The 12,556-nt window shown below is 39.8% G+C and overlaps 1 protein-coding gene across 1 annotated transcript in view; it reads left to right on the forward strand.

The window, feature by feature from the left end:
- The window catches only part of TIAM2 (T-cell lymphoma invasion and metastasis 2), a 569,840-nt gene that overhangs the window by 117,477 nt on the left and 439,807 nt on the right, over positions 1-12,556 (forward strand). The window lies entirely within an intron of this gene.

A 12,556-nucleotide genomic window follows, 5' to 3' on the forward strand; every position in this document is an offset into this window, starting at 1 on the left:
CAGGATGGTCTCGATCTCCTGACCTCGTGATCCACCCGTCTCGGCCTCCCAAAGTGCTGGGATTACAGGCTTGAGCCACCGCGCCCGGCCTGGAAAGTTTTAAGAGTAAATTTTTTCCATGGGACTTGAAAGAGGCCGATTCTTTTGAAATGGAGAAAAGAGTTAGATATCTTTTTCCCATGAAAATATTCATGATAAAAAAGTTATCACTGAAATAAATTAACCATTTCCTTAAATTGTGTCTGACTCAGTCCATTGTATGAAACACCATATTTAGACAGTTTTTAAAGGTTGTTATACTTCTCCATATGATACAGAGAATTTGCAAAGCGTGTTTAGAGCCATTTTATCCCAAAGTCTGTCAAAATTTGAGACCTTAAAAGAGGTATCTATTTGGGGAGAGAAATGAACTTATTTAACTAGTACTGATAGCAAAATCTGTGCAGTTATGAAATGTAGGGATTCTAGATACGTATATTCTAATACCGGAATCTAGTCATTCGTAATAGACGGTTTGGGAAAACAGTAGGGATCTTGGCCCCAGTGGGAACCACAGAGCCCCAACGATGATACTTATCTGTACTTTCAAATGTAAAGCAGTCATTTAATTTCTTATCAGAGCTTAAAAACATAACAGGTGGACTTTTTCGGGGATAATATTGTTGCTCTCACATTTCACTTAATAGTAAGGGTGTGTGTGTTAATGGATGAAGGAGAAATTCTGATGTGGGGGAGGGTTCATTACAAGTTATGGAAATAAAGACACTAGGTTTTTTATCCCAACCAACTTCTTTAGCTGTGTTAGTATTCTAGTTATCCAGTGACTGTAAACGGGAGTATGACCTTAGTATTTTTCTAAGCCACCAAGCATCAGATGGAAGTGATTTTAAGAAGATACGTAGCAATAGTATTGCCATATCTTGCACAGTCGTGATATCTGCATTCATATAATTGAATGAGGCTAACACTTTGTGGTTAGTCATTAAGTCCTTTCAGGTATTTTGTGGGTATTTTTGTTTTTGCTTTTCCAGAGGAATATTTTGCCACTTTTCCCTTTGTTCTAAGCAGTTACGATTGCTCTTCATTCCTTTTTTGTAGCTTCAAGGGGCTGGTGACCTGGTGGAAAAAGAAAGTAATTGTGGAACACTGTCTTTTGTCTAGTTGTTTGTAAAATACCTACCTAGGCACACTGAACAAGAGCATCTATTCCAGCTGGGAATGAGTGAGCAGGGTTTTTTGTTTTTTTGTTTTTGAGATGGAGTCTCACACTGTCGCCTAGGCTGGAGTGCAGTGGCATGATCTTGGCTCACTGCAACCTCCCTCCACCTCCCAGGTTAAGAGATTCTCATGCCTCAGCCTCTTGAGTAGCTGGGATTACAAGCATGCACCACCACGCCTAGCTAATTTTTGTATTTTTAGTAGAGACGGAGTTTCAGCATGTTGGCCAGGCTGGTCTCGAACTCCGGACCTCAAGCGATCTGCCTACCTCGGTGTCCCAAAGTGCTGGGATTACAGATGTGAACCACCACACCTGGCCTGAGCCAGGTTAATTTTTCATGATAAGGACTTTTAATGGCTCAACGAGTAATCTGACTTTACTTTTGTTTCTCCCTTGGCTATTTACATTTTTAGCTTAACATTTCAAATTAGTTTCTAATATTCTAATACATGTGTCTGTAGACACATACACATATATGCATGCGTGCATATGCGTATTCTATACCTTATCCTTAACCTTCAAGTAAGCCTTGTAGATTTTCTTTTGATCTGTTTCTTATTACGGTGCCTTGAGTATTCTCTCAGGAATTAGACAACTTAAAACCAGTATCATTCTCTATGTAAGTGTCACATCTGTTTACCAAATTCTCAGCATTTTGGGTTTTTTTTTTTTACTTATATATGCATACATTTTATTCTGAATGTATGCCCGTGTGGTAAGTTTTGTTTCGTCAGTTTCTTCTGGGATGTCTTTTTTTTCTGTGCAGCCACGGAACAATTGTGGTTTAGGAATAATTTCTTTCCCGCGAGGATCATCTCCATGTAGCCAAGGGGGCTTACATACAAATTAATCTGACCGTGAGCTCTGAAAGGACAGTGGCTGGCACATCTTGGGTGTTTCATTCACCTGGGTGTGCTCAGTGACTGGAGAATTTACATCTAAACCCTTGAGTTCAGCATTATTCCCTGTGTATTTAAACATGTGCAGGAAGAATTAACATTTTTTTTTGGGCCACCAACCCTGTGTCTAGCCCACTGTTTGGCCTGGGCACACCTACCAACTCCACCCTGTAATGTCAAAATGGTACACATTGTTTCTGTAAAGTGACATCTTTCAGATAACTTGGTGATCTTTTTGTATATGCCTGCCTTTAATGGCCTGGGCATTTTCGTGAGTGTTCTTGAGTGAACATGACAGCTTGAACCTCTTGATTTGGATGGTTTTGTGGCATTTTCCGGGTCAAAAGACTATCAAACCATTTTCACTTCAGTCCACTTACAGGGAGAGCAAGAATTAGATCGTTGAAGCCTGATACGTTTTCTCATCAGGAACAACTCAGTCTTCATTGGTATAATGACATCTGGGCGGGGTGGTGGCTCACGCCTGTAATCCCAGGACTTTGGGAGGCTGAAGTGGGCAGATCACTTGAGCTTACGAGTTTGAGACCAGCCTAGGCAACATGATGAAACCCCGTCTCTACAAAAAATACAAAAATGAGCCAGTCATGGTGGTGTGCACCTGTAATCTCAAGTACTCGGGAGGCTGAGGTGGGAGGATCACTTGAGCGCAGGAGGTTGAGGCTGCAGTGAGCCATGTTTGTGCACTCTAGCCTAGACAACAGAGGGAGACCCTGTCTCAATAAGTAAAATATAGAATAATGATATCTGTAAATTCTCCAGTAACCAGAGATTAGTACTAAATGTATATTCAGTGTAGAGGAGAGGAAGCAAGAGAACCGCCTGTAATTTTCAAAGCAGTAATACTACTGAGAGCTGGCTAAAAAATATACTAGCCTTCAGTCATTTTTGAGTCATTGATTCATACTCTGATTTATTATAGCCTAACAGTGCTCTTTCAAATTAGTACACAGTGCTCTTAGTTGCTTGGGTACTGTGGTTCATTTTGTGGGTTTGCTTTATCTGCTTTGTTTGGATCAGCTGCCAAAAGTTAATTGAGACTGTACAAGGCTTCTGAGAGAGAGCAGATGTACCCATGGCTGAGAGTGAAAAAGCAGTGGACAAGCGTGTGTCTGCTATTGGCCTTCCACCTTTTTTTTTTGTTGAGACGGAGTCTCGCTCTATCGCCCAGGCTGGAGTGCAGTGGCGGATCTCAGCTCACTGCAAGCTCCGCCTCCCGGGTTCACGCCATTCTCCTGCCTCAGCCTCCCGAGTAGCTGGGACTACAGGCACCCGCCACCTCGCCCGGCTAGTTTTTTGTATTTTTTAGTAGAGACGAGGTTTCACGGTGTTAGCCAGGATGGTCTCGATCTCCTGACCTCGTGATCCACCTGTCTCGGCCTCCCAAAGTGCTGGGATTACAGGCTTGAGCCACCGCGCCCGGCCGCTTCCACCTTTTTGAGTCAATGTTTCAAGCAAGGAGAAACCTTTCTTCTACTGAGCTTTTTTGTGACTTTTTAAAGAAAGCTATTTTATGGACTTACTATTGGATATGATGGTTTGTTAACCACTATTCTCAACTCCTTTGTATCATGCTGATGAATGCAAAGTGAAGTACTTTTTTTCAGTGAGTCAGTGCGCATGTTCAGGATTGATTCATGGGAATAAAAATAACGTTCTGCTAGTTGTATATTAAGAGTACATATAGGGCATGTTAAACAGAAGGTTTCTTGGGGTGATTTTTTTAAAAACCCAAAATCTTAAAAATCAAGGTTGGGGAATTAAGCCCAGAAAAGAAAAACCTCTAGGATACTCCTACCCGTACAGCCTGATGCACACCCTTGGGCCCTCTTTAATATTACAACTTACTGAGTAAATGAGAATGCATAGCACTCTCAATGCCTTCATGCTGCCCTAATGATTGGTCTACCCTTCTGCTTTCAAAAGACGGTACAATCTATAATTTACCTCTGTAACAGGACTATTGAGACCCTAACACCTTTGCTTCTGGCTTTCCCCGAAATCCTTCTGCTCTTCGTTTTCATCTGTAATTAAGAGGCTTTCAAGCCCCAGAGGACGGACTCACATACTTCCTTTCCCACAACTTAAACAACAGAAAAAACCCTGAGCCTGGGGAAAGTTAACATCCTAATGTCCATCAGTATTGGAACTTACCTTCTTGTGCTACCACATTCTAGTTTTTGTCTAGATCCTTGGAAAAAAAAACGTAAAAGGTGCACCAACATTTCTCTCCGTCTCCCAAGAGACAGATATGCTCTATCTCACGGCTCTGGCATATACCATTAATCTATCCCAGACCTCTACTGCTTAGCCAATATTTTTCACATTTCTCCAGGCAGCCACTGTAAGTCACCGTTTTAGCATTAGATGTGAAACCTTTTCTTCATCGCTGATCATGGAGCAGTTTACCACATCAAATTGTATGCCTTTATTAACAGTCGTTAATGTTAGTTTGCAGTGTCCTTTTAGTTTATACTGTACAATTTAGTACTTAGGATGATTTGTGAATTGTTACATGTTACTGCCCCTTGATCAACACCATACCAATACCATTCTTTGTCTTCACTTGCCTTGAGATGCAAAAATCACATCTTACACAATTTAATCATTCACATGTTTATGTTCCTGAGTTAGTATTTTTAAACAAAGGAATATAGAAAACATTTATTAGCTCTAAATTTTATAGATGTCATAATGCCCTAATGATATTTTAGCCTTTTCACCTCTATATAGGAAAAGGAATCCTTAATGGAGATGTTAAATGGAATAACTGCAACTTTTGCCAATTGTTTTAGGTTTGACCTTGTCAAAATTGTTTTAAATCATTGTTAAAAATATACTAATACATGGCCTTTAAACCCAGTTAATTTTTTTCAGATGTTAAAACTTTATTTTTAAAAAAATGTTAAAGGGGCAATTTATTTTTATTGAACTGCTTTGAAAGAAGAAATTTTATAAGGGAACAGAATTGAAAAGAAGTCAGAAAAGGACTCATATATTTGTGTTATTTTCAAAAGAAAACAAAACTAGTGAGAACCCAGTACAAAGATTGTTTTAGAAAAGCACAAGCATTGTTTACCACCTTAATATATCCAGATTTTTTTTGAAATCAAGTTTTCGTGTTTATGAAATAATGGGCCCAGAGATGAATATCTAATGTGTTTCAAATGTATTAGACTAAAATATCCTGTGAACATGGAAATCAATGCATATGGCCTTTCTGACTTTTTAAAAGATTAGATCCATATTGTTAAGAAATGTAAAGACAACCTGGACACTGCGGCTCACGCCTGTAATCCTAACACTTTTGAGAGTCCAAGGCAGGCAGATCATTTGAGGCCAGGAGTTCAAGACCAGGTTAGGCAATATAGTGAGACCCTGTCTACTAAAAGCAACTTTAAAATTAGCCAGGAGTGGTAGTGTGCACCTATAGTACCAGCTGTTTTGGAGGCTGAGGTGGGAGGATTGCTTGAGTTCAAGGCTGCAGTGAGCTGTGATGGCACCACTGGGCTCCAACCTGAGTGACAGAGCGAGACTCTGCCTCAAAACAATGAAATAAAACATAAAAACAGCCTCATAAATATTTTCACTTTGAAACTTGACCCAGTCAGTGAGTTCAAATCTAGTATTTTTAATTAATTGAAGTGTCTAGTGTAATAAAATCTGATTTGCTTAATGTTGGCTCTGAAGTAATTTGACTTAATAACTTGTAACAATAGACACAGAGCTGTTTTTCTGTCTGTAGCTTAAGATGTGAGCTGGGTATTGAAAGCCTTAGATTTGCTAACTATAATTGAATTATTTGTGTCTAGACTGCTCTTTGGCATGTTTCCAAATCATTTTTATTTCCTTTGGGAGAATAGAGACATAACAGCTGTAGAGATGACCATGATTGCTGTGTGAACATGATTGCCTTCGGTAACTGTGTTTGCCTACTTGGATATAGGCCTGCATATTATTTTTGTAGTCAGATTTTGGGTAAAGCTCATGGGCTTTTTCTAAATGCTCCCTTAGACCATCAAATGAGGCATCAAGTGTGCAGGTAAGGTTGCAGTTAGAGATACATTTGAATGATGTCACCCACGTTGGTGTTTGGAATATGGAATTTTTTTTTGTTCTTCATTAGTACATGTAGCAGATCTGAAAGAGAATTCAGCTTGAATTTTCTCTGTTTGGAAGAGAATTGGTCATGTATCCAAAGCACTTCTCGTTTCATACTCAAGTTAATTTGAAATGGTTGTAGAGCCTCCAGGGGTTTTATTTAGCCATAGTGAAACTGATTATGACCAGAGTTGGCTTCTGTCGAATAGAAAATGTTATATTTTTGAAAATGTGCAGATTTTGAGGTTTATCACAGGAGAGAATCGGTCATATCTGAGATTGTTGTTTCAGCATATTTTAGAGTGATACTCATGTTGAGATGCATTAGCTTGCTTAAGGACAATATTGCTAAGTGCAAATTCAGTTCTGTGAGCTGCACATAAAGGTGCTTCAGTCACTTTGTGATTGTAGGAAAAAGAGAACTTTCTAGGGCACAGTTTTGTAGTTTTGTATCTTGGGAGGTTTTTGGTTTGTTGTTGTTGTTTTTAATGATTCTGCTATCACCCAGTCTGGAGTGCAGTGGTACAATCATAGCTTGCTTCAGCCTTGAACTCCTGGGCTCAAGTGATCCTCCCACCTCAGCCTCCCAAGTAGCTGGGATTACAGTTGGGGGCCACTGTGCCGGCTGGGGGATATTTAAAGACATCAGTTTCTCTGCAGATCACTTTCCTTGTTAACAATGCTGACAAACACTAGGAGTTACTATCTTACATCTTTCTCTTCACTTTTATGAGTGCCATGGAACTCATAAGTTGTATTGTGAGCAAGTGTATTTTCAACCTTCTCAGGAAACTTAAGATTGTTAAAACAGATTTTTAAGAAAAAGAGTATATTTCGAAGATAAAGTTGAAGGGAGATTCAGTTAGTTAGAACATCTTTGGATCTGTTGTTTCTTACAGTGTGCAGTAATTAAGCTTTCAGGACACAAGGTACAAATACTAGTTTTTCTGTATACTGAGCACAGATAATAATACAGACTCATCTCCTGCAGTACAGGAAAGTTCATGTGACAGTTTTTCAAAGATGATGCCTAATTTTAAATACCAGATTATTTTTGTGTCTTAAAAATCAAAGTGTTGATTGTAATGGATAGGGTTTGGGATAAATAAAATATAGAAGCCATCCTATTGAAGACTTTACAAAATTATGATAAAATAGTTACTCTGGTTAAAAAAAGATACATTCAATTTCCAGCCTTAAAACTCTTGTTTGGGCAAACAAAAAGGTGGGTCCTCTAAGGGTCAGAACACTTTTCAGGATGACCCTATTTCTTAAGTTGTTGGAAAGAATATTTTGATAAGGTCCTTCAGTTCCTTCTTCATGCCTCAAGTTCCTTTTGTGTACTGTTTTCTGGAGAGCCCATAAAGGGACGAGACATACACTTGCCTTTTAAGTCTAGGAGGAGTAAAAGTATTTCTGATACCCAGTTTTGCCTTCCCATAGGTGAATTTCACCAAGTTATTCCAAAACTTTTCTACTCACCACAACACATGCCACCTTTACCACCTTACTTCCCTCCCAGCAGAGAAACTTGCCTCTTTTCCTTATGTAACTAGTAGATGGGACTATAGTAATTTGTTTTAGTAACCTCTCAGCTCATTTAAACAATCTGGTCTCTGCCTCAAGACCAGTGGTTCTCAGCTAGAGTTGATTTTGCTTTTTCTCCAGCCGGGGGACAGTTAGCAGTTTTTGGAGACACTTTTTGGTTATCACAGCTTGGTGTGGGGTGCTGCTGGCATCCAGTGAATATTAGATTAGGGTGCTGCTAAATATTCTATAGCGCATAGGGCAGCACCACCCCATAACAAAGAACTGTCTTCACATGTCTGGAGTGCCCAGGCTGGGAAACCTTACTCTAGTTTTAGACATATCACGCTGTAGGTTCTAAGCAACTTTTTCATTATCCTGGTTCACTCAGAACACTGCTTCATCAAATATCTTCTCTTTCCGGTGTTTTTTTTTATTTTTTATTTTTTGAGATGGAGTTTCACTCTTGTTGCCCAGGCTGGAGTGCAATGATGCTATCTCAGCTCACCGCAGCCTCTGCCTCCTGGGTTCAAGTGATTCTCCTGCCTCAGCCTCCCAAGTAGCTGGGATTACAGGCATGCACCACCACGCCTGGCTAATTTTGTATTTTTGGTAGAGACAGGGTTTCTCCATGTTGGTCAGGCTGATCTTGAACTCCTGACCTCAGGTGATCCGCCTGCCTCAGCCTTCCAAAGTGCTGGGATTATAGGCATGAGCCACTGCACCCAACCTTCCTGTATTTTTTTTTAACCTCTCCCTCTTCACTGACACCAAGTGTTCCTATTAATGTGCTCAAATCTCTCACTTATAAAAAAGAATAAAACCTCTCTCTTTTCTAGTTACTGGTCTGTTTATTCTTTTATAGAATGATCTTTGGGAAGAGTGTTTTCATTTATTTCAGTTTCTTCATCTTTTATTCCTTAGTGCACTGTCGTTGGGTTTTGACCCCACCAATCCATTGAAATTTCTTTCCAAAGTCACTAGTGATCTATTGACCAAATTTAGCAGCCATTTTCATTGCTTATCTTACTTGATAGCACCACAACATTTAATGTTAGTGACTACTTTCTTGAAACTACTCCCTTGACTTTACAAACCAAACCACTCTCCTGTGCCCATCATCAGTGTTTCTTCTCTGAATTCTACAACTTCCCATGTGGTTCCATCTATTCACACGTGTTCTTGCCCACATGAGCTCACTTAGGACCAACATACCAGTGAGTACACCTTTGATACCCAGGTCTGCCTGACTTTCTACCTAGATACCCTATAAGCATGTCAAGCTTAATCTCTATATTTTCTCTTCCAAATTCCCACCAAATGGTTTGTGGTTGACATTCCCATTCTTTCCATCTCCCAAGTTAGAGACTAGGAAACTATTCTCTTTTGCTCTCATAACATCCCTTAGTAACAGAGTGGTTAGGATTTTTACTTACTAAATATAACTGAAATTTGCATTTCCATGGCCTTGATTCAGTCCTTTTTTATTTTGAGACGGAATTTCACTCTTGTTGCCCAGGCTAGAGTGCAGTGGCACGATCTTGGCTCACTGCAACCTTCACCTTCCCAGTTTCAAACGATTCTCCTGCCTCAGCCTCCCAAGTAGCTGAGATGACAGGAGCCTGCCACCACGCCCGGCTAATTTTTGTATTTTTAGTAGAAATGGGGTTTCACCATGTTGGCCAGCCTGGTCTCGAACTCCCGACCTCATGATCCACCCACCTGGGGCTCCCAAAGTGTTGGATTACAGGCGTGAGCCACCGCACCGGCCTTGATTCAGTCCTTCATTGATGGTTCCAGTGGCTTCAAAACTATCTTCCAGGCTCAATACTGACAAACACATCTTCTGCAGTGCTTACCAGAGTATTTTTTTCCAGAATTTTCCTAGGTAAAAAGAGAGCATCTGGAGCTACATTACCGGAGTTTGAATTGAGGGCGAATCATTTTTGTTTTGGGTGCTTCAAAATTCTCAGTGGTAATGAACATGTTAAGTACCAATTTTATAAGGTTGATGTAGGGTTAAGCGACTGAGTACATGTAAAGCACTTTGGAACAGTTCTGGGTACATAATGTTAGCTGCTATTATTTTATACAATCATTAATGTTGTAATACACATCTGAACATACATACCTACCAAAAGTTCTTCATTTCTGTGATAACCTACCAAATAAACTGCTTATTCTGACTTGCTGGACTCATCATAACCTGTTTACTTTTCCAGTTTCTTCTCTGGTCTCTGCTGTAAATACCATGTGTTTCAGCAATCTGATACTCTTAGAAGTTCCTCCAGAGTGCTTTTACTGCTTGACTGTTTCTTCTCCCTGAAATGCTGTCCCCATCTCCACCATGTAGACTCCTACTTAGTTGACTTGTTTACTTTTTCTATTTTAAACAAATGAACTCTTTGAGGACAGAGATCTTATTCATGCTTATAATGTCTGACTCATAGTACACATTTAGTAAAAATTTGTTGAAAGCATAAATGAACATTTAAAAAACAAGAAGAGACTTGGCACAGTACAATTCCAGCACTTCGGGAGGCTGAGGTAGAAGGATTGCTTGAACCCAGGAGATCGAGACTAGCCTGAGCAACAAAGTAAGACTCCATCTCTACAAAAAAAACCTAAAAATATTAGCCAGGTATGGTGGTGTGCGCCTGTCATTCCAGCTACTTGGGAGGCTGAGGTAAGCAGATCACTTGAGCCCAGAAGGTCAAGGCTTCAGTGAGCTGTGTTCATGCCGCTGCACTGCAGCCTGGGTGAGAAAATGAGACCCCTTTTTTTTTTTTTTTTTTTTTTTTGAGACAGTCTTGTTCTGTTGCCTTAATCGTGCAGTGGCACGATCTCACCTCACTGCAGTCTCTGCCTCAGTACCAAGTAGCTGGGACCACAGGCACCTGCCACCACGGGGTTTCACCATGTTGGCCAGGCTGGTCTTGAATTCCTGACCTCAGGTAATCCACCTGCCTTGGCCTCCCAAAGTGTGGGGATTACAGGCGTGAGCCACTGCACCCAGCCAAGACCCTGTCTTCAAAACAAAACCTAGAAGAGTCAAACCACTGAGATCTGGAAAAATTAGTTATTTGTTACACGAAGCCTTGCACCAACAACTTCAGCATCACTTGGAAGCTTGTGGTGCTCAGAATCTTAGGCTTCATCCCGGTCACCGAATCAGGGTCTGCATTTTTAAAAGATCCTCAAGTGATTGATAGGTGTGATAAAATTTAGTTATAGTTCATTTATCGTTTCCCCAACAAACATGGGTTTTCATATATTCGAAGTCTTATTTTTGATGTTACTACAGATTAAAAGAATTTTGTAAATAAGCTTAGTGACAAGAAAAGTAAAACAAATTTAAAAATAGCAGTTAAACTGAATAATGTTTTTTTTTCCTCCTAGACAACAGTTAGCAGAAGCCATATGTACAGTTGTTTCTGAAGGCGAGATCATTTTTTAACTAGAGCTGCTCCATGGTGTATTTAAGAGTTTTATTTGATACCATCTCTGATAATATTAGAGCCTTGAGAGCATGTCTCATATGAATATTTTTGTTTTGCCTATAGGTTGAATTTCATGAAATGTTGAGGTGGAGGTCTGTGGATTAGGACTGAGGGAATACCTTCTTAGACTTCTTTGGTTCTTTCTGATTTTTTGACAGGCTTCCCTAAGTTTGTCCTAGGCCTCATTCTACCTTAGTAGATAATGGCAATGTGCCCATTAGGAGAGAATAGAATTTAGTAAAATGTGAAAGGTCTTTAAAAAGTGTCATTGATAAATAAGATGAAAAGATTGGAAACCATCAAAACTTTATTATTTAAAAGTTAATGTAAGCACTGTGTTCAGCTCAAGCACCTTAAGAGGTATGTCTTCCGTTCTTACACATCAACATACAGAGGTGAATGTTATTATATGGCACAGCTTTTGTGTAGTACATGTTTCAGTCACAGTATTAAAGTTTCTATTAAAATACTGCTAAAAATATGGGAAATGTGATATTTTAAATTAATGGGCCTGAAAAAAATAGCTTACAGTGAATTTTTTTTTTTTTTTTTTTTTTTTTTTTGAGACGGAGTCTTGCTCTGTCGCCCAGGCTGGAGTGCATTGGCCGGATCTCAGCTCACTGCAAGCTCCGCCTCCCAGGTTTACGCCATTCTCCTGCCTCAGCCTCCCAAGTAGCTGGGACTACAGATGCCCGCCACCTCGCCGGGCCAATTTTTTTTTTTTTTTTAGTAGAGACGGGGTTTCACCGTATTAGCCAGGATGGTCTCGATCTCCTGACCTTGTGATCCGCCTGTCTCGGCCTCCCAAAGTACTGGGATTACAGGCTTGAGCCACCGCGCCCGGCCCGGTTAAATGTTTTTATCAGATTATGAGAGTTCCAAGTTTCTAGATTATTTGGAATAGTTTACAAAATAGTTTAAACAGACTTTCAACTCGTTTCAAAACTCAAATGTAGATGCCTGAGGGGTGAGAGAGAAAGAAGAGTATGTTACCACGTGTTTATCATTGGAATGTAGAAACAAATTCATACTCAATTCAGCAAATACTTATTGAAGAATATATTTCAGATGCCTTGATTGATGAAAGTTGGTGACAGTAGGTAACTGAGAAAGATATTATGGTATTGACAGAGCACAGTCCCTGCCTTTCAGGAGTTTACCTTTTAAAAGGTGAGAGACAGCCAGTAAACTATTTCAATATAATGTATGAATTGATGTAAGAGACGGGTTTGTAAGATACAGCTAGAACATAGAGAAAGGACACTAGTTGCTAGGTTTTCGTTAGAAGATGC

Source organism: Colobus angolensis, unplaced genomic scaffold (assembly GCF_000951035.1).
Source record: "Colobus angolensis palliatus isolate OR3802 unplaced genomic scaffold, Cang.pa_1.0 Scaffold35, whole genome shotgun sequence".
Classification (NCBI taxonomy): Eukaryota; Metazoa; Chordata; class Mammalia; order Primates; family Cercopithecidae; genus Colobus; species Colobus angolensis.